The following is a 27,057-nucleotide window of genomic DNA, read 5'->3' as shown; positions in this document are numbered from 1 at the left end:
CAATGACACCGACCACTATCTTTGAAGGGTAGCCTAGAGCTACAGGCAAGGTGGACATACGGAACATCAGGGAAGTAACATACCCCAAAGGACGAATATATGCAACTATCACTGTGGTCATCTGGATTTCGTAAACATCCTCCAGGACCAAAAGGGGGAATATTGCTAGTATACGGGACCAAACATTTGTTTTATTTTCCCCTTTAAATGAATGCTTTAAACAGTTAGACTTTAAGGCATGCTGGCCTTGAGTTAATGGAGATTGGAATGTGAGATAATGAACACTGGAGAGTTAAGTGCTGAGAATGTTTGTTTAAACCGGTGTCAAAAGCCTGCACTTGTTTATACTGCCCTGTCACAGTGCAGGATGGGTTATATATCAAAAGCTTAGTCTCCGATAGTAACAGCTTTGTAGTGCTAAAGCATGTGTTGTAAAGTGACGTAATTTGTAAGATAAAAGGACTTCACTGCAGATACCAATTTGAGAAGATGGTTCAAAGACAGGGGTCTTTAACACTTCTCCCAAAGCTTTGTCTCCCATTTAATAAACCTCTCTTTATATATATATTATACAGTCTCGGAAATATTTTTCCACAACACTATGCGAATAATAATCTATGCATGGATTCAAAGAACCCCCTCTGCTGATCATCTGAGGTGTGTATAGTGATTCATGACATTGTCTGTATTTGAGTGTACCTTGTTACTATTTGATCTGTTTGTTAAACAATCTGGTTTGTGTAAAGTAATTCAGAAAGCAGTTAGCCGTGATTTCAGGACAATGCCATTTTGATTCGACATTGTCTGCATGTTAATGGTTTAAATGTACTAAGGGTTCAAAGGCTTTTTAGGTATAAGAGATGGAACTGGTTTTTGTCACAAACACACACATGGACACCAGAGACTCTGGAATCTCGAAAGGTGTGTCACAAGCAGCCACGGAACTCGGAGCAAACAAGCTGCCTTTGTGAAGTATTTCGGTAACTTTATATTGGGTTTGTTTAGTATGAATGTCTAAATAAAAGACCCAATCCTGCCTTTCCTACAACTGAGTGTGTGTGTAATTCGACATTTAAAGCAACGAAGCGAAAAGAGCAAGACAGCCGTTACAACAACAGCCACCCTAAAACGGGGTGTGCCATGGCTAATATAGGCGCTCCGCATTGGTCAATGGGCTTTGAAATTACTGCTCACTCATCTCAGAAAGCAGAACTGATAGCTGTTATTCTCGCCGCCCACTATATACGTTAGGCAGCAACTAATATTTGGTCTGACAGTAGTTACGTCTGCAATGCAGCCATGGCTTTGCCTCTATGTCACAAAAATGAGTACTGTTCATCAGATGGTAAACCTTTACCACATTCTGGTCTCCTCCGTAAGCTATGGGAAGTGCTCCAAGAGCGAGTCACCCCCTGTCATGTAGGAAAGGTAGCAGCCCATCAAAAAGATTCATCACCCCACACCCGCGGTAACAATGCAGCCGACCGGTTTGCTAAGGAATCCGCAGAGAACGGATTGTCAGTACCATGGTGGGTGATGGATAAATTCTAAACACCTGTTGTGGCAGCCGCTACTAAAGTAAAAGCCATCGATTTCTTAGAATTACAAACTTCATACATTCCATATGATTAAGTTATGGCATGGCACTGTCAGGGATACCCGTTACCACAACCCACCCATTGGGAAAATTCCACAGTGCTCCAGCGTAGCAATGGAGATAGCCCCTCCTTTCTTATGATTAACAACAAGGATGGTAATTTAGCTGTGTGCATTCCTCCCCAACTTAAAAGAGGAAATGTTCAGCCTCTTTCACTCCCACCTATCGGCTGGCCATTACTCAGCCCCTATTTCACTACAAAAGCTAACACGCGTCTGCTGGTGGCCAGAAATGGAACAGCATGTACAACAATGGCCCTGAAATCCCGGTTTCTTCTTCCCGCGGGCGTTCGACTAAAAATAGGAGAAAAGATGCGCACTTACCTTTTGGTCGAATGCTCGCCAGAGATCCCACACTCGAGGCCTCCTCTTCTTGCGCAATGGTGCGCGTTCATGTTGGGACGTCCGCAGGAGTCACGTGGGCCTGGACATCCAATCACGGTAAAGTATTTTCTCATTCATAGTAATAGGAGTTTTGTAAGTCCGAAACTCCTATTACTATGAATGAGAAACACCCCCAAACACTACATAAAACATTAAAATAAACACCTTACATAAATACACTATAGAAATTAAAATTGATAGAAATGTTTTTGAAAAAAAATATTTGCCGATTTTTTAAAAAAGTTTTAATTATGGTTTAAAATAAAATTACCTGAATGGACAGGGTTTTTAACATAAATAGGTATTTTTAAATTTTATTTTAATATGTTTTTGATATGTTTTTAAACTCTTACACTGGTAAAAGTAGGCCACATGCCTGCTTTTACCAGGCACAAGAGTTTTAAGGACATTCGCAGGGCAAAAGATGGGCAAATACCGAATACCGCAATCTCGGCCGTGGGAATGTCCTCGCTCCAGAGATGCGTGCAATCTGTTAAGCCAGCAACTTGACAGGTCGGAAAAGCATGCAAAAACCGGCTTTTCCGATGCCTTCCTGGGTCCATACACACTCCGTACGGACCCGGGGAAGCCTGAATTTCAGGGCCACCATGTTAACCGATGCCTACCATGTTTGCAAATTAACCCTCCTTCTAGTTCTAATCGTGCCCTACTCAGGTCACAGCCTCCTCCTGGTGGCCCGTGGACACATTTACAGATTGATTTTATTGGCCCTTTACAGAGTCTCAAGGAAACTGGAACTATGAGTATGCCCTTGTGGTGGTTGACCAATTTACAAAATGGATAGAGGCCTTCCCAAGCAGGGACAAGGTGCAGACTGCAGCATGAATCCTTTTAAGTGAGGTGTTCTATAGGTGGAGAATACCTGTACAGGTGGATAGCGACCAGGGTCCACATTATACAGGAGAAATTTTAACTAGCCTACAAGATATGCTCCAGATAAGGCATAAATTGCACATTGCACATCACCCACAATCATCGGGAATTGTGGAAAGGGGTAATCGGACCTTGAAAAGCATGTTGTGTAAATTATGTGCAGAACACCCCACTCAATGGGCTGACATGATGCCTCTATGTTTAATGGCAATACGTTCGACAAGGGAGAACCAGTGGATGTGGTGTATTTGGACTTTCAAAAGGCTTTTGACAAGGTCCCACACAAGAGATTGGTGTGCAAAATTAAAGCACGTGGTATTGGGGGTTGTGTACTGACGTGGATAGAGAACTGATTGGCAGACAGGAAGCAGAGAGTCGGGATAAACAGGTCCTTTTCAGAATGGCAGTCAGTGACTAGTGGGGTGCCGCAGGGCTCAGTGCTGGGACCCCAGCTATTTACAATATACATTAATGATTTAGATTAAGGAACTGAGTGTAATATCTCCAAGTTTGCAGATGACACTAAGCTGGGTGGCAGTGAGCTGTGAGGAGGACGCTAAGAGGCTGCAGGGTGACTTGGACAGATTAGGTGAGTGGGCAAAAGCATAGCAGATGCAGTATAATGTGCATAAATGTGAGGTTATCCACTTTGGGGGCAAAAACACGAAGGCAGAATATTATCTGAATGGCAGCAGATTAGGAAAAGGCGAGGTGCAACGAGACCTGGGTGTCATGATACATCAGTCATTGAAAGTTGGCATGCAGGTACAGCAGGCAGTGAAGAAGGCAAATGGCATGTTGGCCTTCATAGTTAGGGGACTTGAGTATAGGAGCAGGGAGGTCTTACTGCAGTTGTACAGGGCCTTGTGTTCAGTTTTGGTCTCCTAATCTGAGGAAGGACGTTCTTGCTATTGAGGGAGTGCAGCGAAGGTTCACCAGACTGATTCCTGGGATGGCCAGACTGACATATGAGGAGAGACTGGATTGACTGGGCCTGTATTCACTAGAGTTTAGAAGGATGAGAGGGGATCTCATAGAAACATATAAAATTCTGACGGGACTGGACAGGTTAGATGCAGGAAGAATGTTCCCGATGCAGGGGACACAGGCTAAGGATAAGGGGTAGGTCATTTAGGACTGAGAGGAGTAGAAACTTCTTCACTCAGAGAGTTGTTAACCTGTGGAATTCCCTACCGCAGAGAGTTGTTGATGCCAGTTCATTGGATATATTCAAGAGGGAGTTAGATATGGCCCTTATGGCTAAAAGGATCAAGGGGTATGGAGAGAAAGCAGGAAAGGGGTACTGAGGTGAATGATCAGCCATGATCTTATTGAATGGTGGTGCAGGCTCGAAAGGCCGAATGGCCTCCTCCTGCACCTATTTTCTATGTTTCTATGTTTCTATGACCACTCACAAAACAACAGGAGTAAGTCCATATGAGGCTATAACTGGGAGACAAATGTGGATACCAGCACATTTAGCCTTGGGGAATAATGCACCACTAAAATTGCAGCCTTCTAGTCTGAAGTGGTTACAGACACTGATAGATCATGTAATCAAAATTAACAGACTGGTGGCAACGAACATGGGCAGGTTGCGAAATCATGTCAAACGAAGTTTTGATAAGAAAGTTAGACCATTCGAATATGAGATTGGGGACAAAGCGATGTTGCAACTTTTTTCCCCCGAAGAAACACTCCTTTGATGTAAAATGGACAGGCCCCAACCATAATTGACAAACTAAATCCAGCTGTATACTTAATTGAACGTTTCTTACGGTCAAAATAGGGAACCTAAATTGAAGTGGCTTCATATAAACTAATGAATTAAGATATTACGCTTGGTCTGTCTGCAGGTGGAAGATGTGGACCTACACACTTTTATTGATACTTGGAGATACAGCAAGTGCAACAAACCACGCGAGAACATTTAGAATCAGGATTTTCATCTGTACATTGGACAAAGGAAGTGAATGTGCTTCACTCCCAATTCACAAAACAGAACCTCAGATTCTTGGTGGACACATAAAATAACTGACTACAATAACTCATACGAAACATATAGTGGGGATCTCCCAATTTGAGTAAGAAATAGTACAAGGGACAAAGTAACAAAAGAACATGGAACAAGGTGTGGTACTCTCCAGGGAAGAGTTTACGGGTATGGAATGTGTATTAGGTGCACGGTATAGGATAGTAAAGGCCCGAAGGTATGGAAATTTCTGAAAAAGAATAATGGGAACTGGGAACGGGTAAAGAAATCAAATCAAGGCCCAACAGCGTCAAAAAGGGGTACATTCAATTGTGTTGGCCCCGATGGTGGGAGAAACATAAAGGCCAGTATTCTTGCATCAGATCTCACGTCATGCCCAATAACAGTTGTCACGACGAGGAGAAAAATATACCCTTTGCAGCAACCTTTAAACATTGGGGAAATTATAGTTACCCTAAAAGTGATGGTAGTGGAATAGGTAGTATCAGGATAGGATTTGAAGATGCAGTAACCGGATGCATGAAGGACAACAGGTACTTGCACAGTGTTATGCTCACAACATATGAGAATAAGAATAGTTCAGACCCTCAGGATCAGGGAAAGGAAGGACAATGTCCTCAATTAGAGAGTCAGGACCCGGAAATGGTCTCGAAGTTAACCCTACCCATAAAACTGTATATCACCAAGTTAAAGCAGAAGTGGTCCCTGTCATTCTAAACTTAACAGACTTAGTATTGCCAGACTAGTGTCCCAACAAAACAACATAGTTAACTTAAGAAATGATGCACTAAGTTTTTAAATCAATATTGGGAAAGGGCTACCTCGTCCACAAGTGTAGAAAGTGAATTTCACCATAAGATTAAAGCAACAATGAAACAAGTCAAGAAAGGGGTAGAAAGAAAAGAGGTTTAATAAATGATGCATGCACAGGTTTGAATACAGCCACCTCAGTAGTTAATTCTATGGCTTTAGCAGCTTTACAGATACAATTACGAATATTATGAGGAGAATTGAAAGATATACTCAGTAAAGGGAATATAGAACGTGAGGAGCTAAAAGAAAATCAAATAATGACCATATACCTGAAGGATATTATACATGAGATAGAAAATCATGCCAAAAGAATTCATGATCTTATCAGAGAGGACAGAAGTGCCTCTGACCAAACAACTCATAATGCGTTATGTATGGGAATTGGTTGATAGAATAATCGCTGGAAAATCTAGAAATTATTACCAAGGAACATCTCCCCACTTGGGTAACCAATAAACATTTGACAGGACTGTCTCATTATCATGATGATGCAGAACTATGTAAGATTAGGAATTTAATTGCGGTCCATTCAGTTAAACACGAATGTCACGAGGTGGGGAACCAGAAACTATTGGGACTAATAGTACGAATTCTCAGTCTTATGAATCGAACCATGCCCAATCTCCTGTTCAGAGTAGAAAATATGGGGGTCATGAAAGGAAATGTCACAAGTCAATTCCTGACAGCACCCCAATGGTTGGTCCAATTAGAAGAACTAACTTGGATAGAACCAAGGGATTTAGGAAAAGTGAAGATGCCCTTATTTAACCATTCAAAAGACACGTGTGGTTTCAACTGGAATAGAGAGGATCCAAACTGTACTATGGAAGTGACGGGATCATCAGGTGCAAGAACCAGAACAGCCTATGCAAGGGAAGGAAGGTATCGATTTAACTCGTTAGAAAATCTTTATCATCATGGACCACTTACATGTTTAATAGACTCTGGATTTTACTGTATTACACCTACCAAAACCAGTCATAGGGAGAAAAAACCTCCTTGCAGTGGCCACACCTGACCAACAGATCTTACAAGTAAAAGATAACTTGAATGTAAACCTGGAAGATTATGTCACTAGATTTGGGTATGACATCCCTGAACTACCTGTAACATTAACAAAATTGATGAAAAAGATGAATGATTCCCAACAGCATTACAATACATTAAAGCAAGGGAATAATGCTATAGCTAAACTAATTCCAAATTATGCGACACATTGGTGGGAAATAGGGACAGCCATGTAGATCCCTCCCTGGATCAGAATAATTTCAAATTTATTGGTTATAACACAACTCAGTGTTAATATGCTTACTGCTCTACACCTGCTATTTGAGACACCTGATGCATCAGGCAAGGTTACAATTAACCATGATTAAAACACAAAATTCCATGAAAATGAGTAAATATGGAAAAATAAAATCATACCATAATTCAGAAAGGAAGAGGTTAGTGTCATAAAGTGTATGGATATTGGAGGTAGTGAATTGATCTGGATATACTGCTATACTGGACATACTGAACTAGATTAAGAGGGCTAGCCAATATCATGATAAAGTGAGGCGTCGGAAAGAATTCCTCAGCCTCAAGATGGGGATATTGTAAAGTACAACTTACCTATATGTTGCAATAGTGTTTTGATAATGCTTTTATTTAACTGCTTTATGATAAAATTAACTAAAATATGTGTAAGCTTATGTTAACCATTTTTAAGCAAAGCATCATGGTAGATTAAGCCATTATTATGTTAACCTTTTTTGGAGAGCCATTATTATGTTAATCATTTTGGGGGAATTTGCTGAAACAGCTTCATTTAGAACTAGAATGGCCAAGGCCAAATAATAATCAATAATATAAAAGTATGCAGCATGTACCATTTTGTAAAGCCAAGCTCAGTAATGAATTCTGTGACATAGTCTTTGTAAAAGTTCTCAGAGAAGAATGAGAGATAACATAGAAGTTCAGAGGCACAGACTTAGAATAATCTATTGTAAGCCTGAGACAGCTGCCAACTCTCACAGCATTTGCATGGAAGGAAAAAGGTATAAAGTAACAGCTGTTGGACTTTGGGGACAGCGCTAACACTACGGTCAACAGAACACAGCAAGAGACAAGCGCTGCAGTCACTCAGTGGGCTACCATTGAGGTTTCAATGTACAAACAGTCGACTATCATAGAAACATAGAAATCTGCAGCGCAGAAGGAGGTTATTTCGGCCCATCGTGTCCACGCCGGCCGACAAAGAGACACACGGCTCTCGGTCAGCAGCCCTGAAGGTTAAATATGAACAATGAACAATGACGGAAAGGTAAAGAGCACCCAGCCCAACCAACACAACTGCAACACCCCTTGCACCAAAACATTCTACACTCCACCCCAACCAGAACAATGTGATCTTCTGGGAGAGGTAAAAAACCAGGTTAAAAACCAGGCCAATTGGGGGAAAAAAATCTGGGAAATTACTCTCTGACTGATCAGGTGATCGAAACTAGTCCAGAAGATCACCCTGGCCATATTCAATTCCCTGCAATACTTACCATCATATCTGCACCGGCCAACAAGAGGTTATCCAGTCTAATCCCACTTACCAGCTCTAGATCTGTAACCCTGCAGGTTACAGCACTTTAAGTGCCATCCAAGCACCTTTTAAATGTAGTGAGGGTTTCCGCATCAACCACCCTTCCAGGCAGTGAGTTCCAGACCCCCACAACCCTCTGCGTGAAGAAGCCTCCCCTCAAATCCCCTCTGAACCTTCCACCAGCCACTTTAAAACAATGCCCCCTCGTAATTGAAATAGGCCCTTGCTATCCACTATATCCAGGCCCCTCAAAATGTTGTACACTTCAATGAGGTCTCCTTTCAGCCTTCTCTGTTCCAATGAGAACAACCCCAGCCTATCCAATCGGTCTTCATAGTTAAGATTCTCGATTTCAGGCGCATCCTAGTAAATCTCCTCTGCACCCTCTCCAGTGCAATCACATGCTTCCTATAATATGGTGAGCAGAACTGCACGCAGTTCTCCAGCTGTGGCCTAACCAAAGTATTATACAATTAAACATAACCTCCCTGCTCTTGTATTCTATGCCTCGGCCAATAAAGGCAAGCATTCCGTATGCCTTCTTAACCACCTTGCCTGTTACTTTCAGGGATCTGTGGACAAGCACTCCAAGGTCCTTTTGTTCATCTACACTTTTAAGTGGCCTACCGTTTAATGTGTATACCCTTTCCTTATTAGACCTCCCAAAGTGAATTACCTCACACTTCTCTGAATTAAATGCCATTTGCCATTGTTTTGTTGTGGTCACAGACATAAGTCCCTTCTAACAGATCTTATAAATCTGACAAAGAGTTATGGGAAGCGAGCAGGTAATTGGAGCTGAGCCCAAGATCAGATCAGATCAGCCATGATCTTATTAAATGGCAGAGCAGGCTTGAGGGGCCAAAAGGCCTACTCCTGCTCCTATTTCTTTTGTTTCTTATGTTATGTTTCTGACAGAAACTTGGCTGAGGTATGATGACACCTTACCCTTAAGCGAATCCTCCCCATCTGGCTATACCTTCCACCACTTGTCCCGCCCAGCCCACCGTGGTGGCGGTGTGGCTCTGGCACTTTCTCCTCCTTTGAGCATCTCTCCTTGTTCCAACTCTCACCTCTCATTTAAAATTCTCGTTCTCTACCAGCCATCCAAGTACAATAAAAATGTTATCACCAAGATATCCTCACTGTTTTCCTCTCTCCGTCTCTTAGAAACATAGAAACATAGAAAATAGGTGCAGGAGTAGGCCATTCGGCCCTTTGAGCCTGCACCGACATTCAGAGAGTTCATGGCTGAACATGCAACTTCAGTATCCCATTCCTACTTTCTTGCCATACCCCTTGATCCCCTTAGTAGTAAGGACTACATCTAACTCCTTTTTGAATATATTTAGTGAATTGGCCTCAACAACTTTCTGTGGTAGAGAATTCCACAGGTTCACCACTCTCTGGGTGAAGAAGTTTCTCCTCATCTCGGTCCTAAATGGATTACCCCTTATCCTTAGACTGTGACCCCTGGTTCTGGACTTCCCCAACATTGTGAACATTCTTCCTGCATTAACCTGTCTAAATCCATCAGAATTTTAAATGTTTCTATAAGGTCCCCTCTCATTCTTCTGAACTCCAGTGAATACAAGCCCAGTTGATTCAGTCTTTCTTGATAGGCCAGTCCCGCCATCCCGGGAATCAGTCTGGTGAACCTTCGCTGCACTCCCTCAATAACAAGAATGTCCTTCCTCAGGTTAGGAGACCAAACCTGTACACAATACTCCAGGTGTGGCCTCACCAAGGCCCTGTATAACTGTAGCAACACCTCCCTGCCCCTGTACTCAAATCACCTCGCTATGAAGGCCAACATGCCATTTGCTTTCTTAACCGTCTGCTGTACCTGCATGCCAACCTTCAATGACTGATGTACCATGACACCCAGGTCTCGTTGCATCTCCCCTTTTCCTAATCTGTCACCATTCAGATAATAGTCTGTCTCTCTGTTTTTACCACCAAAGTGGACCACCTCACATTTATCCACATTATACTTCATCTGCCATGCATTTGCCCACTCACCTAACCTATCCAAGTCGCTCTGCAGCCTCATAGCATCCTCCTCGCAGCTCACACTGCCACCTAACTTAGTGTCATCCGCAAATTTGGAGATACTACATTTAATTCCCTTGTCTAAATCATTAATGTATAGTGTAAACAGTTGGGGCCCCAGCACAGAACCCTGCGGTACGCCACTAGTCACTGCCTGCCATTCTGAAAAGTACCCATTTATTCCTACTCTTTGCTTCCTGTCTGACAACCAGTTCTCAATCCATGTCAGCACACTACCCCCAATCCCATGTGCTTTAACTTTGCACATTAATCTCTTGTGTAGAACCTTGTCGAAAGCCTTCTGAAAGTCCAAATATACCACATCAAATGGTTCTCCCTTGTCCACTCTACTGGAAACATCCTCAAAAAAATTCCAGAAGATTTGTCAAGCATGATTTCCCTTTCACAAATCCATGCTGACTTGGACCTATCATGTCGCCTCTTTCCAAATGCGCTGCTATGACATCCTTAATAATTGATTCCATCATCTTATCCACTACCGATGTCAGGCTGACCGGTCTATAATTCCCTGTTTTCTCTCTCCCTCCTTTTTTAAAAAGTGGGGTTACATTGGCTACCCTCCACTCGATAGGAACTGATCCAGAGTCAATGGAATGTTGGAAAATGACTGTCAATGCATCCGCTTTTTCCAAGGCCACCTCCTTAAGTACCCTGTCAGGCCCTGGGGATTTATCGGCCTTCAATCCCATCAATTTCCCCAACACAATTTCCCGACTAATAAGGATTTCCCTCAGTTCCTCCTCCTTACTAGACCCTCTGACCCTTCTTATATCCGGAAGGTTGTTTGTGTCCTCCTCAGTGAATACCGAACCGAAGTACTTGTTCAATTGGTCTGCCATTTCTTTGTTCCCCGTTATGACTTCCCTGCATCCCCTGATTCTGACTGCAGGACACCTACATTTGTCTTTACTAACCTTTTTCTCTTTACATATCTACAGAAACTTTTGCAATCCGTCTTAATGTTCCCTGCAAGCTTCTTCTCGTACTCCATTTTCCCTGCCCTAATCAAACCCTTTGTCCTCCTCTGCTGAGTTCTAAATTTCTCCCAGTCTCCGGATTCACTGCTATTTCTGGCCAATTTGTATGCCACTTCCTTGGCTTTAATACTATCCCTGATTTCCCTTGATAGCCACGGTTGAACCACCTTCCCTTTTTTATTTTTACGCCAGACAGGAATGTACAATTGTTGTAGTTCATCCATGCGGTCTCTAAATGTCTGCCATTGCTCATCCACAGTCAACCCCTCAAGTATCATTCGACAATCTATCCTAGCCAATTCACGCCTCATACCTTCAAAGTTACCCTTCTTTAAGTTCTGGACCATGGTCTCTGAATTAACTGTTTCATTCTCTATCCTAATGCAGAATTCCACCATATTATGGTCACTCTTCCCCAAGGGGCCTCGCACAACGAGATTGCTAATTAATCCTCTCTCATTACACAACACCCAGTCTAAGATGGCCTCTCTCCTCGACATATTGGTCTAGAAAACCATCCCTTATGCAATCCAGGAAATCCTCCTCCACCGTATTGCTTCCAGTTTGGTTAGCCCAATCTATGTGCACATTAAAGTCACCCATTATAACTGCTGCACCCTTATTGCATGCACCCATAATTTCCTGTTTGATGCCCTCCCCAACATCACTACTACTGTTTGGAAGTCTGTACACAACTCCCACTAACGTTTTTTGCCCTTTGGTGTTCTGCAGCTCTACCCATATAGATTCCACATCATTCAAGCTAATGTCATTCCTAATTATTGTATTAATCTCCTCTTTAACCAGCAATGCTACCCCACCTCCTTTTCCTTTTATTCTATCCTTCCTGAATGTTGAATACCCCTGGATGTTGAGTTCCCAGCCCTGATCATCCTGGAGCCACGTCTCCAATCCCAATCACATCATATTTGTTAACGTCTATTTGCACAGTTAATTCATCCACCTTATTACGGATACTCCTTGCATTAAGACACAAAGCCTTCAGGCTTGTTTTTTTAACACCCTTTGTCCTTTTAGAATTTTGCTGTACAGTGGCCCTTTTTGTTCTTTGTCTTGAGTTTCTCTACCCTCCACTTTTTCTCATCTCCTTTCTGTCTTTTATCTCCTTTTTGTTTCCCTCTGTCTCCCTCCATTGGTTCCCATCCCCCTGCCATATTAGTTTAACTCCTCCCCAACAGCACTAGCAAACACTCCCCCTCGGACATTGGTTCCGGTCCTGCCCAGGTGCAGACCGTCCGGTTTGTACTGGTCCCACCTCCCTCAGAACCGGTTCCAATGCCCCAGGAATTTGAATCCCTCCCTGCTGCACCACTGCTCAAGCCACGTATTCATCTGCGCTATCCTGCGATTCCTACTCTGACTAGCACGTGGTACTGGTAGCAATCCCGAGATTACTACTTTTGAGGTCCTACTTTTTAATTTAGCTCCTAGCTCCTTAAATTCGTTTCATAGGACCTCATCCCTTTTTTTACCTATGTCGTTGGTACCAATGTGCACCACAACAACTGGCTGTTCTCCCTCCCTTTTTAGAATGTCCTGCACCTGCTCCAAGACATCCTTGACCCTTGCACCAGGGAGACAACATACTATCCTGGAGTCTCGGTTGCAGCCGCAGAAACGCCTATCTATTCCCCGAACAATTGAATCCCCTATCACTATCGCTCTCCCACTCTTTTTCCTCCCCTCCTGTGCAACAGAGCCAGCCACGGTGCCATGAACTTGGCTGCTGCTGCCCTCCCCTGATGAGTCATCTCCCTCAACAGTACTCAAAGCAGTGTATCTGTTTTGCAGGGGGATGACCACAGGGGACCCTTGCACTACCTTCTTTGCACTGCTCTTCCTGCTGGTCTTCCATTCCCTATCTGGCTGTGGACCCTTCTCTTGTGGTATGACCAACTCGCTACACGTGCTACTCACGTCATTCTCAGCATCATGGATGCTCCAGAGTGAATCCACCCTCAGCTCCAACTCCGCAACGCAGACCGTCAGGAGCTGGAGGTGGATACACTTCCTGCACACGTAGTCGTCAGGGACACTGGAGTCGTCCCCGAGTTCCCACATGGTACAGGAGGAGCAATACACGCAACCGAGCTCTTCTGCCATGACTTAACCTTTAGATAGGCAACAATAATGTTAAAGTTTACTCACTGTTAAAGAGAAGAAAGAAAAACTACTCACCAATCACCAGCCAATCAATTAACCCCTTTGGCTATGACGTCACCTTTCTGTTTCTTTTTAGCCTTCTCCCTGTAGCTGCACAAGCACGCCTTTTATAGGCCTCCGACCCCGGACTCGCGCTGCTCCAACTGCCGCCGCCTCACTCTCCCGCTGGGCCTTTTGTAGGCCTCCGACCCCGGACTCGCGCTGCTCCAACTGCCGCTGCATCACTCTCCCGCAGGGCCTTTTATAGGCCTCCGACCCCGGACTCGCGCTGCTCACCTTCCTTGGTGATTTCAACATCCATCTAAATTCATCATGTTCTCTCTCCTCTGAGTTCACTACCACCCCTATCCTCCCTCAATCTCTCCCTCCATGTGAAATCCCCATCTTTCTCTCGTCCAAGGGATGCCGACTTCAACGGATGTGGCGGGCATCGGGTTTAGCCATGCACCACCAGATCTGGCTGGACCACACAAAGCATTATCAGGACCTACTCTTGACTTTAAAAACTGCTCACTATTCCAGGATGATTCTGGAATGCAAAGATAATCTTGCTACTGTTCTCCACTGCTAACCGTCTTCTTAAACCCCTCTCCCCTGTCTCCTCCACACTCACCTCCAAAAACTCATGGGAGCTCATGGATTTCTTTGTCTCTAAGATTGAGGACATCTGATCAGCTGCCTCTGCCACTTCCCTTCCTTCCCCTAGCCCACAGGGCCAAAGTTCCTCTAAAGTTTCCCCCTGCCCTAGCCCTGACCTCACCTCACATCTTTCTCCAGTTTCTCTCCGATCCACCATCATGACCTCTCCGTGCTCATCCTGTCCATGAGACCCACTTCCTGCTCCCTTGAGCCTATTCCAGTAAACTGCTGACCACCCAACGTCCTTTTCTGGCTTCCATGTTAGCTGACGTTGTTAACGGTTCTCTCTCCTCGGGTACTGTCCCCCTCTCCCTTAAAACTGCCCTCATCATCCCTCTCCTCAAAAATGAACCCTTGACACCGACATCCTTGCAAACTACTGCCCCCATCTCAAACCTCCCTTTCCTCTCCAAAGTCCTTGAATGTATTATTGTCTCCAAAATCTGTGCACTTCTTTCCCACAACACCACATTTGAATCCCTCCAATCAGGTTTCTGCCCCTGCCACAATGTAACAAATAGCATCCTTTGAGACTGTGACAAAGTTAAACTATCCCTCCTCATCCTTCTTGACTTGTCTGCAGCTTTTGACAGTTGACGACTCTCCTCCGTCGTCCAGCTGGGTGGGACCGCACTCACCTGGTTCCATTCTTCTCTATCGAATCATAACCAGAGAATCACCTGCAATGGCTTCTCTTCTCACTCCCGCATCGTTAAGTCTGGTATCCACTAAGGATCTATCCTTGGCTCCCTCCCATTTCTTATCTATATGCTGCCCCTTGGCGACATCATCCAAAAACACAGCATCAGTTTCCACATGTACGCTGATGAGACCCAGCTCTACCTCACCACCACTTCTCTTGACCCCTCTCTAAATTGTCAGACTGGATGAGCAGAAATTTTCTCCAATTAAATATTTGGAAGACCGAAGCAATTGTTTTTGGTCCCCGTATAAACTCCGTCCCCTAGCCAATTACTCCATCCCTCTCCCTAACTTCTGTCTGAGGCTGAACCGCACTGTTGGCAACCTTGGTGTCATATTTGAGCCTGAAATGAGCTTTTGACCACATATCCACAGCATAACTAAGATCGCCTTTTTCCACCTCCGCAACATTGCCCGTCTCCACCCTTGCTTCAACTCATCCATGCCTTTGTTACCTCTAGACTTGATAGTCCAACACATTCCTGGCTGGTCTCCCACATTCTACTCTTTGTAAACTTGAGGTCATTCAAAACTCGGCTGCCCGTGTCCTTACTTGCACCAAGTCCTGTTTACCCATCACCCCTGTGCTCGCTGACCTACATTGGATCCCGGTTAAGCAATGCCTCGATTTCTAAATTCTCATTTATGTTTACAAATCCCTCCATGGCCTCGCTCCTCCCTATCTCTATAATCTCCAGTCCCCACAACCCACCGAGATACCCACGTTCCTCTAATTCTGCCCCCTTGAACATCCCTAATTATAATCACTCAACCATTGGTGGGCATGCCTTCAGCTACCTGGGCCCTATGCTCTGGAACTCCCTCTCTAAACCTCTCTGCCTCTCTGGCACTCGTACATCCTTTAAGACGCTCCTTAAAACCTACCTCTTGGTCACCTGCCGTAATTTCTTCATTTGTGGTTCGGTGTCAAATTTTTTGTCTCCCGTGAAGCGCCTTGGGATGTTTTAGTACATTAAAAGCACCATAGAAGTACAAGTGGTTCTTTGAATTTTGCTCAAACAACTGACTGATTGGCCTTTTATCATCCCGCCCCCTGCAACTACCAATCAGAGTCAGCAGGGTGCAGTGGGCGGGTCTGATCTTTGATTGACAGTTTGATCTTCCGCTCGCGGCGCTTTGAACTTAGTCCCAAGTCGCCGGCGGTTCAAAGTGGTTGGAGCCAGAACTTGGGCCAAGCTCATTGGCTGCTGGCCTTTGATTGACATTTGAGTGGACTAATCACTGAAGCTGCAGGCTGACCGGCTCAGTGGCGCCCCCTGGTGTGAGAGCGAGCGGCGGCTGAAGCTGCCGTTCCAGCAAACTGCGCACTGCTCCTGTCCTAGTGGGAAAAGGTTGTTCAATGGGCTCGTCGGCTCCTGGAAGTGGGAATGGCCCCATCCTCCAATAAACCCCACCCTGGATCTGTATGGGGGAAGGGGAAGATGGGGGCAGCAGGTTGGATGGAGATGATGGGAATCTGGATCAAACGAATTGGCAACGAGCGAGGCGTGGCTTCTGCAGCCTTCGCCCCATCGCTTCCCCTGCGGCTGCTCCCACAATGGGTACTGACCCGGCGCATGGTGGAAGGGCTGCTCGTGACAGAGAAATATTGAAAGAGAATTTTTTGGCGGACCCCTTGAAACCTTCTCGCGAACCCCGGTTGAGAATCCCTGATCAACAAGATACACTGCAGCAACTCCAAAACCTGCGACCTCCACCACCTGGAAGGACAAGGGCAGCAGGAGCACAGGAACATCATCATCTCCATTTCCCCTCCAAGGCAAATGGCATGTTGGCCTTCATAGCGAGGGATTTGAGTACAGGGGCAGGGATGTGTTACTACAGTTGTACAGGGCCTTGGTGAGGCCGCACCTGGAGTATTGTGTACAGTGTTGGTCTCCTAACTTGAGGAAGGACATTCTTGCTATTGAGGGAGTGCAGCGAAGGTTCACCAGACTGATTCCCGGGATGGCGGGACTGACATATCAAGAAAGACTGGATCAACTGGGCTTGTATTCACTGGAGTTCAGAAGAATGAGAGGGGATCTCATAGAAATGTTTAAAATTCTGATGGGTTTAGACAGGTTAGATGCAGGAAGAATGTTCCCAATGTTGGGGAAGTCCAGAACCAGGGGTCACAGTCTAAGGATAAGGGGTAAGCCATTTAGGACCGAGATGAGGAGAAACTTCTTCACCCAGAGAGTAGTGAATCTGTGGAATTCTCTACCACAGAAATTTGTTGAGGCCAATTCACTAAATATATTCAAAAAGGAGTTAGATGTAGTCCTTACTACTAGGGGGAATCAAGGAGTATAGCGAGAAAGCAGGAATGGGGTACTGAAGTTGCATGTTCAGCCATGAACTCATTGAATGGCGGTGCAGGCTCAAAGGGCCGAATAGCCTACTCCTGCACCTATTTTCTATGTTTCTATGTAAGTCACACACCATCCTTACTTGGAAATCTATCGCCGTTCCTTCATCGTCACCGAGTCAAAACCTGGAACTCCCTCCCTAACAGCACTGTGGGAGTACCTTCACCACACGGACTGCAGCGGTTGAAGAAGGCGGCTCACCACAAACTTCTCAAGGGCAATTAGGGATGGGCAATAAATGCTGGTCTTCCCACCAACGTCCATATCACACGAATGAATGATAAAAGAGATGCAGAATGAATCTCCCTCTACACAGTCTCATTACACACCCTCAGGGCAGGGAAAACACGGATTAGATACAGAGTAAAGCTCCTTCTACACTGTCTGTTCAAACAGTCCCAGGACAGGTACGGCATGGGTTAGATACAGAGTAAAGCTTCCTCTACATTGTCACATCAAACACTCCCAGGGCAGGTACAGCCGGGTTAGGTACAGATTAAGGCACCCTCGACGCCATCCCAATAATCAATATTAAGGCAGGAACAGCATGGGAAATAAAGAGATTAACTACACTATTGCATCAAACATTCCCAGGCCAGGTACAGCACAGGTTAGATACAGAATAAAGCTCCCTCTACACTCTCCATTCAAACACTCCCAGAGCAGGTACAGCACGAGTTAGATACAGAGTAAATCTCCATCTACCCTGTCCCAAACATAAGAAGGCAGGTACAGTACACGGTAGATACAGAGTAAGGCACCCTCTACACCATCCCTTCAATCAATATTAGGGCAGGAACAGCATGGCAAATAAAGAGAGTAAAGCTCCCTCTACAGTGTCCTTTCAAACTCTCCCAGGGCAGGGACAGTATGGGTTAGATACAGAGTAAAGCTCCCCTTACACTGTCCCATGAAACACCCCCAGGGCAGTGTAGAGGGAACAAAATACTGCTAGAAATCTGAAATAAAAACAAAAATTGCTGGAAATACTCAGTAGGTCAGGCAGCATTTGTGGAAAGAGAAACAGAGTTAACGTTTCAGGTCGATGACCTTCCGTAAGAACATTTCATCACACATTATAATTTAATCTATTATTCATTCTGGTTTAAGCTTATATTGTAGTTAATAACGGCAAACTCAGTTGTTTCCCCTGATCTGATTACAGTTTTCAACTAGCCGATTCTGTGCAATGGCTTATCAGTGTTGCCATGGTGACCTGTCTGCAGTGAAGTGCCTGTTTGAATTTCTAACTCAGATGAAACTTCTCTTTCCCATAATGCACATTATACCAGACATTAGATATCAATGTATTTTAACCATGTTATGTTAATATCTCTAAAACCTAAAAGAGGTTCATTTACACAAATCTTTAAAAGTGGGACGTCAAGTTGATCAAGTTGTTTAAAAATGTTATCCTAGGTTTTATAAATGGGGTGTCAAGTGCAAATCATTGATTAGGCTGCATTTAGAATATTGGGTCAAGTTTTGGGTCATTTTACTCTGGGACAGATGTCAAGGCTATGGAGCAGGTGCAGAAGAGATGCACTGAGATGATACCAGGGACAAGCGCCTTTAATTATCAGGAGAGAGATTAGAGAAACTGGGACTCTTTTGATCAGAACAAAGAAGGGAAAGAGGAGATGGAAGGGAGCTGTTTAAAATGTTCGGGACATTCACTGTCCCTCAGGATCTGTGACCCGGGGAGAAGCTGATGGGTTTTTCTTACATCATCTTTTGGTTAAAAGGTGTGTTCATCGATGTGAGCAACTTGTGTCAGCATCAAACTATATCCAGTCAGGTACAACATGGGTTAGATACAGAGTAAAGCTCCCTCTACACTGCCACATCAAACACTCCCAGGGCAGGTATATCCTGGGTTAGATACAGAGTAAAGCTTCCTCTACACTGATCCATGAATCACTCCCAGGGCAGGCACAGCACACGTTAGATACAGTGTAAAGTTCCCTCTGCACTGTCCCCATCAAACACTCCCAGGACAGTGTAGAGGGAACTTTACTGACATCCTTCTCCCTCGGACACAGATACTGAGGGACAGGGAGTGTCCGGGACAATAACATTTCTCACCCAATAAGGTATAAATTGATCCTGTACCTCTCCCCATTAATCCTGGGCTCCACACGGGTCAAATCCTGCTCCTGTTTCCCTTCTTGTAACAGCACTGAGCTAAACCCAGTCCATAATGAGCAGGCTCAGGGAGGTTGGTTGCTAGGCACTGCAGTGATGTCATAAAGCAGTGCCATTCAGCCCAGCTGGTCCTCTCCTTGTCCTTTTAAAGGTGGAGAGCTGGGACATCCTGTCTCAAAACACATCCCCCCCTGTTCATACTGAGAATCCCCGGGGAAGGGCCAAGGCCCAGAGTGTGGAACACAACCAAGGAGGAGGAGAGCTGGTGCAGTGTGGGAGATGAGGGAGGAGTCTGCTCATTCCCAGCGGCAGATCAGACAAAGTGCTTTGAGTGGTGGGTCAGGCAGTAAAAACAAACCAAAGGGAACAAATAAAGATCCAATTCAAGGGAACTAGCAATGGGTCAATGTGGAAAAACTACCACCAGACCAAAAGTGGGACTAATTTCCCCAAGAGGTTGGTCCGGACAGTTAGAAACTCCCAGTGACTGTGTGCCTGCAGGACTCGGCTTCACTCCAGTGGTTAAAGGCCCAGAGCGCTGGCCTCACACCCAGGGGACAATGTGTGGGAATTCCAGGGGCAATGAGAACTTGCCCGGAAATACCCCGGAGCAGTGAAAGCCCACTGGGCCCCCGCACATGCTCAGGGGAAAATCTCTGAACCAGGTTTGCTGCTCCCTCTGTGCCCTGCACTGCCTGCACCCCCGGCGCACGGAAGTGGAATTTCAGCCTCAGTGTTGAAAGTTTCATTGGTTACAGGCTGGAGAGAGGAATAGTTCAAACTGACATCGAGCTGTGTGATTGGTTCAGTTTGTATATGACTGACGAGCCCTTTTAAATTTGAGTGGTTAGGTATTCAAATTCCCAGTAACTCGAATCCTGCAATAAAAGAGGGGAGACCTGTGTTTAAATCAAAGAGTCTCCTTGGAGATTCTCTGAGAGAAGAAACTGGTCAGCTTGAAACTCAGAGAAAAAATATTAGAAATTTCCATTGGAAGTTTTTGACCAATATCGACTTCTAGATGGAGAATTCTAGAAAAAGGAAGAAACTGGTCAGGATTTGGTATTTATTTACCATGGATTCACGGAGTTGCAATCTTTATTTATTTTGACTACTTGAGGAGTTATATAACAGGCTTTCTCCTGTAAATATAGAGCTGGATTATTGAGCAGTGATGTATTTACTTGTTCATAGGCATGGGAAGAGCTGGTTCCCGGAGCCCACCTTCCTGCGCGGAGCATGCACGGTGGGGCTCCCGGAAACTGAGCGGGGCAAGCGCGGCCTCAGCAACACCGAGTGCGGGTCTCAGGCCCTGAGTCAGAGCCACTGGGTCCGGCGGACGTGCGGCCAGGGCCCCGGCATCAGGAAACCCAGGGGGCAGCCCCTCCCCCACACAAGGAAAACAACAGCTTGCATTTATACAGCAGGCCCAGCAATTCCGGGCCGCTCTGTATCGGGGTGGGCGCTGGATACGGAAGTCACTCCCTCGCCTCCTGTGTGGGTCTGTTTGTTGTATCAGCTTGAGCTGGAGTGGGGATGGAGGAGAAACTGCTGGGTTTAACCCCCAGTACTGAGTCCAGTCAAACCAACAATTTCTGATATGGGACTGTCTATGGGGATGGGTTCCATTCCCTGAAGGACATTAGTGAACCAGATGGATTTTACGACAATCGGGCAGCTTTCATGGTGACATTTCTCTAGTGCCAGCCCGAAAAATGGCCAGATTCATTAAGCTCAATTTCACAACCTGTCTTTGTGTTTTTGTCGGTTCTCTCTCACCCTCCCTTTTTCCTGTTTTAAATTTATTTTACAGCGAGATACAAGGGGAGGATATGCAGTCGGAATCTCAAACCAAACATCACATCAAGATCTGACGGAGTCACTCGATTCATCGGGACCTGAATATCATCTGCCTTTGAATAGGGAAACAAAAAGCACCGTTCACAGTGGGGAGAAACAGTACACATGTTCTGTGTGTGGACAGGGCTTCAGCCAATCATCCAACCTGGAGAGACACAAGCGCAGTCGAACCCGGGAGAGGCTGTTCACCTGCTCTGAGTGTGAGAAGGGATTCACTCAGTCATCCGACCTGCTGACACACCAACTTGTTCACACTGATAACAGACCATTTAAATGTTCTGAATGTGACAAAAGCTTTAAAAGGAAAAAGGATCTGTTGACATACCAACATACTCACACTGGGGAGAGGCTGTTCACCTGCTCCATGTGTGTGAAAGGATTCACTGATCCATCCAACTTGCTGAAACACCAGCGAGTTCACACTGATATGAGACCTTTTAAATGTTTTGAACATGAAAAGAGCTTTAAAAAGAAATAGAATCTGGTGAGACACCAACAAGTTCACAGTGGGGAGAGGCTGTTCACCTGCTCCGAGAATGGGAAAGGTTTCATTCAGTCATCCAATCTGCTGAAGCACCAGCGAGTTCACACAGACGAGAGACCTTTTAAATGCCTGGACTGCGGGAAGTGCTATAAAAGTTCTGGGGAACTGAGGTGCCATCAACATGTTCACACTGTGGAAATGTATTTTTATCTAAGCTGTACCACACTGTAGTTTTGTACCTTTTTAATATAAAAGAAAATGGAGTCCTGGTCCTTCCAGGAATTTCTGCAACAAGCAGTCGGTTTGCATAAACAGCTAAACCTGGCTTGAAATGGCTGATAGCCACCAGACAACTGAGAGGCAAGTCCTGCTGAGACAAGTACCACCCATGGTGCTCTCCTATTGTCTATACGACACCAGTTCCACTCCACCCCACCCTTTTCGAAGTACTCAAACTACCAGCCATTATCTCTTGTAGAGACCTCATCCATTTGATGCAAAAAGATAACTGACCAGGAAACTGGATCATCCTGACACAATGCAATGTAGGTAATATAGCTCATTACCACACTCTCATCGAGTAATGGCCGGCTGCCAACTAATAACCCTGACAAAATGAAATATCTGGAAACCATGTCAGGACAAGGATATAGTAATTAACTCTTTATCTGTATTCACTGACTGCGAGACAGAGCCAATACACAGGGAGAAGCCATAACTTGGGTTATACTGTATAAATATCTCGTGAAATTGTACCATTTGGAAGGTGTTCACTTAGCCATTGACTGAGTGTGACCTTTCCCTTGCTAGCAAGTAAATTAAAAAACTTCTACCGGAGCTGAAGGTGTTTGAGTCGTTTATCAGAGGTCGAGATTTCAACAACACTGGGGAGAGCCGTTCAGGTGCTCTGTGTGTGGGAAGAACTTCACTCAGTCATCCACCCTGTTGAAACACCAGCGAATTCACAAATGACTGCAGGGGTTGGATACTGCTGTTATTGCTGTTAATTATATCCAGGACTGAATTGTGTTCATTTTGAAAGTTGGGCTTTGTTTCTGCTGGTGTTAATAACTCCTGTAACTGGGGTGGAATTTAATGCTCTGGATACATATCAAATAAATTAGCTTTGCTTTAAATGCAGTATTGTAGATTTTTGTCTTTCCCACTTGATTGTAAAGCATCATCATAGGCAGTCCCTCGAAATCAAGGAAGACTTGCTTCCACTCGAAAAGTAAGTTCTCAGGTGACTGCAGAGTCCAATACGGGAATTAGAGTCTCTGTAACAGGTGGGGCAGGCAGTGGTTGAAGGAAAGGGTGGGTGGGACTGATGTGCTGCACGCTCCTTCCGCTGTCTGCGCTTAATTTCTGCAAGCTCTCGGCGACGAGACTCGAGATGCTCAGCGCCTTCCCGGATGCTCTTCCTCCACTTAGGGCGGTCTTGGGCCAGGGATTCCCAGGTGCTGGTGGGGGTTGTTGCACTTTATCAAGAAGGCTTTGAGGGTGTCCTTGTAACGTTTCCTCTGCCCACCTGGGGCTCGCTTGCCGTGTAGGAGTTCTGAGTAGAGCACTTGCTTTGGAAGTCTCATGTCAGGCATGCTGACGATGTGGCCCAGCCAATGGAGCTGGTCGCGTGTGGTCAGTGCTTCGATGCTGGGGATGTTGGCCTGGGCGAGAACACTGACGTTGGTGCGTCTATACTCCCAGTGGATTTTCAGGATCTTTCGGAGGCAGTGCTGGTGGTAATCACCTGTTTGGAGCTCAGAAAAGACAATCTGCGGGGGAGGATCGTACAGAGGGAACAGAACTTCAGCCTGAACACAGACTTTCAGGGCCACACTGAGAGGGGCAAACGGCACTTTGGTCTTTCTCGTCTCTCTTCACTGACAGCAAAGTCGCCGTGCGGGTTAATTCTGAGGTGTGTAAGAAATGTGTCCCAGCTGCTCTCTTCCATGGTTCAGAGCTCCTAGGCACGGAACAGAAGGCTCCTTTACAACTGTGTTTGGAGTCAGGAAGGACAACGGTGAATGCTGGAAACGTGCTGTCAAATCAGAGATTGGTGTAAAACTGCAATCTGTTCCTGACTGAAAATGAAACGGCAGTTTTAAGTTTCCAGTCTAAAATTTACTCTGGTAATTATTCCACAAAGACTTAATGAGTTTATGTGAAAATTCTGAGTCCAGCAATTTAAGGCAAACATCAACTCATTTAACATAAACCCGTTTAAATTACAATGTTAAAGACTGCACTAAAATAGCAGACAGAGGAGTTCATAGGAGCCCATTCACTGCTGGTACAATAATACAACAGATATTTGATATCCAGAAAAAGGACCTGCAGCGCGTTTCCAAGAATTCCCTGTTTTATTGATGTGTGTGTGTTAGACACCAGGATAACTAAAAATACACGACCCGGAACATCCACGGGGGTGCGATCCCGACAGTTACTCTGGGATCACTCCCACTGCGAAACTCCACTACTGACCCTGCTGGAGATTGTAAGAAGGAACCTTCTTGGGTTGTACCTGCCAGCGTAGGTCTAGGGTTGAATGATTCCTGACTCCCCGAACTGTTTTACATTGAACCCAGTTTGGAACAAAATGAGTTCAGTTTACAAGAGAATAGGAAAAATATCACCCAGAATTGAGGAAGTCAAAAACAGCCATGAGAGAAGCTCAGAGATCTTAGGAAATGACGAGAGTGCACAATTGTGGTAATAATAACAAAAGCTTTTCCAGCTATGTCAGGAGTTAGAAGACATAGTTACATAGGGCCGAAGTTTCCGGTGCTGGAGAAAACAGCGCACCTCCGAGATTTACATGACCTGCCTGGGTTAAAAAGCGCACCGGAATCCTACCGAGGAATTTTCCGGTGATCCTGGAGTGTGGCGTGGCGCAGCGAAGTCTCCCTGGGATGGAGAAAACCGATCGCAGCCTGCAGGGGCGCGGGGCTAGGGATCAGCGTTGTTCTGAGTGCCGGCAGCATTGCGCAGGCGCGTTGGAGCATGCGCGTCTGCGCAATGGCTCAGCAGGGCATTTTTCCCCCAGTCTGTGTTTGGGTATCAGGGAGGGATGGAGGAGCGTGGGAAGGGGGCACAGGGCAGGTGATAGATGGGGGAGAAGCGTGGCAAAGGGATGGATGGAGGAGCGTGGCAAGGGATGGAGGAGTGTGAGTTGGAGGCCACTTGAAATTATCGAAGGGCCGGAGGAGAGAGCAAGGATGCCTTCGTCCAGCCTCCACCCTCCGCGTTCAGGCCCTCACACCCGCGTTCAGCCCCAACCCACAATCCCCTCACCACCCGCCCCCCACACACACACCCAAACCCCCCCCGCACACCCCCCCAAAACCCCCCCCCCCACACACCCCCACACACACACACTCTCCCAACTCCCCCCCCACACACACACCCAACAACCCCCCCACACACACACACACACACCCAATCCCCCCCCGCACACCCCCCCCACACACACCCCCAACCCCCCCCCACACACACACTCCCAACTCTCCCCCCAACACACACACCCAACAACCCGCCCCCACACACACACCCAACAACGCCCCCACACACACCCCCAACAACCCGCCCACACACACCCCCAACAACCCCCCCACACACACACACTCAACCCCCCCCCCCGCACACACCCCCAACACCCCGCACACACACACAGCCCCAACTCCCCCCCCCACACACACCCCCAACAACCCCACGCACACACCCCCAACACCCCCCCACACACACCCCCAACAACCCCCCACACACACCCCCAACAACCCCCCCACACACAAACACCCAACCTCCCCCGCACACACCCCCAACACACACCCCCAACCACCCCCCCACACACACACCCAACACCCCCCTCACACACACACCCCCAACCCAACACACATCCCCCCCACACGCACACACCCCCAACACCCCCCCACACACACACCCCCAACCCACTCCCCCCACACACACCTCCAACCCCCCACACACACACACACACACCCAACCCCCCACCCCCCCCACACACACACCCCCAACCCCACCCCCACACACACACACCCCCAACACCCCCACACACACACACCCCCAACACCCCCACACACACACAGCCCCAAACCACCCCCCCCACACACACACCCCCAACCCCCCACCCCACATACACACCTCCCCACACACACACCCACACACACACACCTCCCACATACACACCCCCAACACCCCCCCACACACACATAACCCCAACACCCCCCCTCCACACACTCCCAACCTCACCCCACATGCTCCCAACAACCCCCACACACACACCCCTACACCCCCCCACCCACGCTCCCAACCCCCCCCACACACACACAGCCCCACCACCAACACCCCCGCCCAAAAACACACACACACCCCCACCCCCCCCCACACACACACACACACACCCCAACACCCCCCACAGACACACCCCCAACACCCCCCCCACACACACCCAACTCCCTCAACACACATCCCCAACCCCCCCCCACACACCCCCAAAATATCCCCCACACACACACACCCCAACCCCCCCACACACACACCCCCACACACACCCCCCCCCACACACACACCCTCCCACACCCCCCCCCCACACACACACAACCCCAACCCCCCCACACACACAACCCCAACCCCCCACACACACAACCCCAACCACACACAAACCCCCAACCCCCACCACACCCAACCCCCCCACACACCCCACACACCCCACACACACCTCCCCACCACCACACACACCCCCACACCTCCACCCCCCCACACACACATCCCCCCACACACACACCCTCCCCACACACCCCCCCCCCAGCCCCCCCACATACACACCCCCAACATCCCCCCACACGCACTCAACCCCCCACACACACACCCACCCCCCCCACACCCCCCACCCCCCCACACCCCACCCAACACCCCCCCCACACACACAACCCCCCCCCCACACACCCCCACACCCCCCCCACACACACCCCCAACCCCTCACACACACACACACCCAACCCCCCACTGCCCCCACCCCCCACACACATACACACACCCACCCCCATGCCTCCAACACCCCCCACACACACACACACACCCCAACTCCCCCACACACACACCCCCACACACACACATGCCCAACTCCCCACCCCCACCCCACAAACAACCCCCCACACACACACACACCCAACCCCCCCCATACCACACACACCCCCAACACCTCCCACACACAACACACACATCTCAACCCCCCCACACACACACACCCCCCCAACTCCCCCCCCACCCACAAACACCCTTCCACACACACA

General features: G+C 46.9%; 1 protein-coding gene and 1 pseudogene across 1 annotated transcript in view; one reads left to right on the top strand and one right to left on the bottom strand.

The window, feature by feature from the left end:
* LOC139228691 (zinc finger protein 271-like) overlaps positions 1-27,057 on the top strand; it is a 176,813-nt pseudogene that overhangs the window by 118,518 nt on the left and 31,238 nt on the right.
* Positions 1-27,057, bottom strand: part of LOC139237983 (zinc finger protein 235-like) — a 69,543-nt gene that overhangs the window by 32,320 nt on the left and 10,166 nt on the right. The window lies entirely within an intron of this gene.

This window comes from Pristiophorus japonicus, chromosome 2, assembly GCF_044704955.1.
Source record: "Pristiophorus japonicus isolate sPriJap1 chromosome 2, sPriJap1.hap1, whole genome shotgun sequence".
NCBI classification, from domain to species: Eukaryota; Metazoa; Chordata; class Chondrichthyes; family Pristiophoridae; genus Pristiophorus; species Pristiophorus japonicus.
The sequence above is the reverse complement of the archived record's forward strand: the minus strand, read 5'-3'. Positions and strand labels throughout refer to the sequence as shown.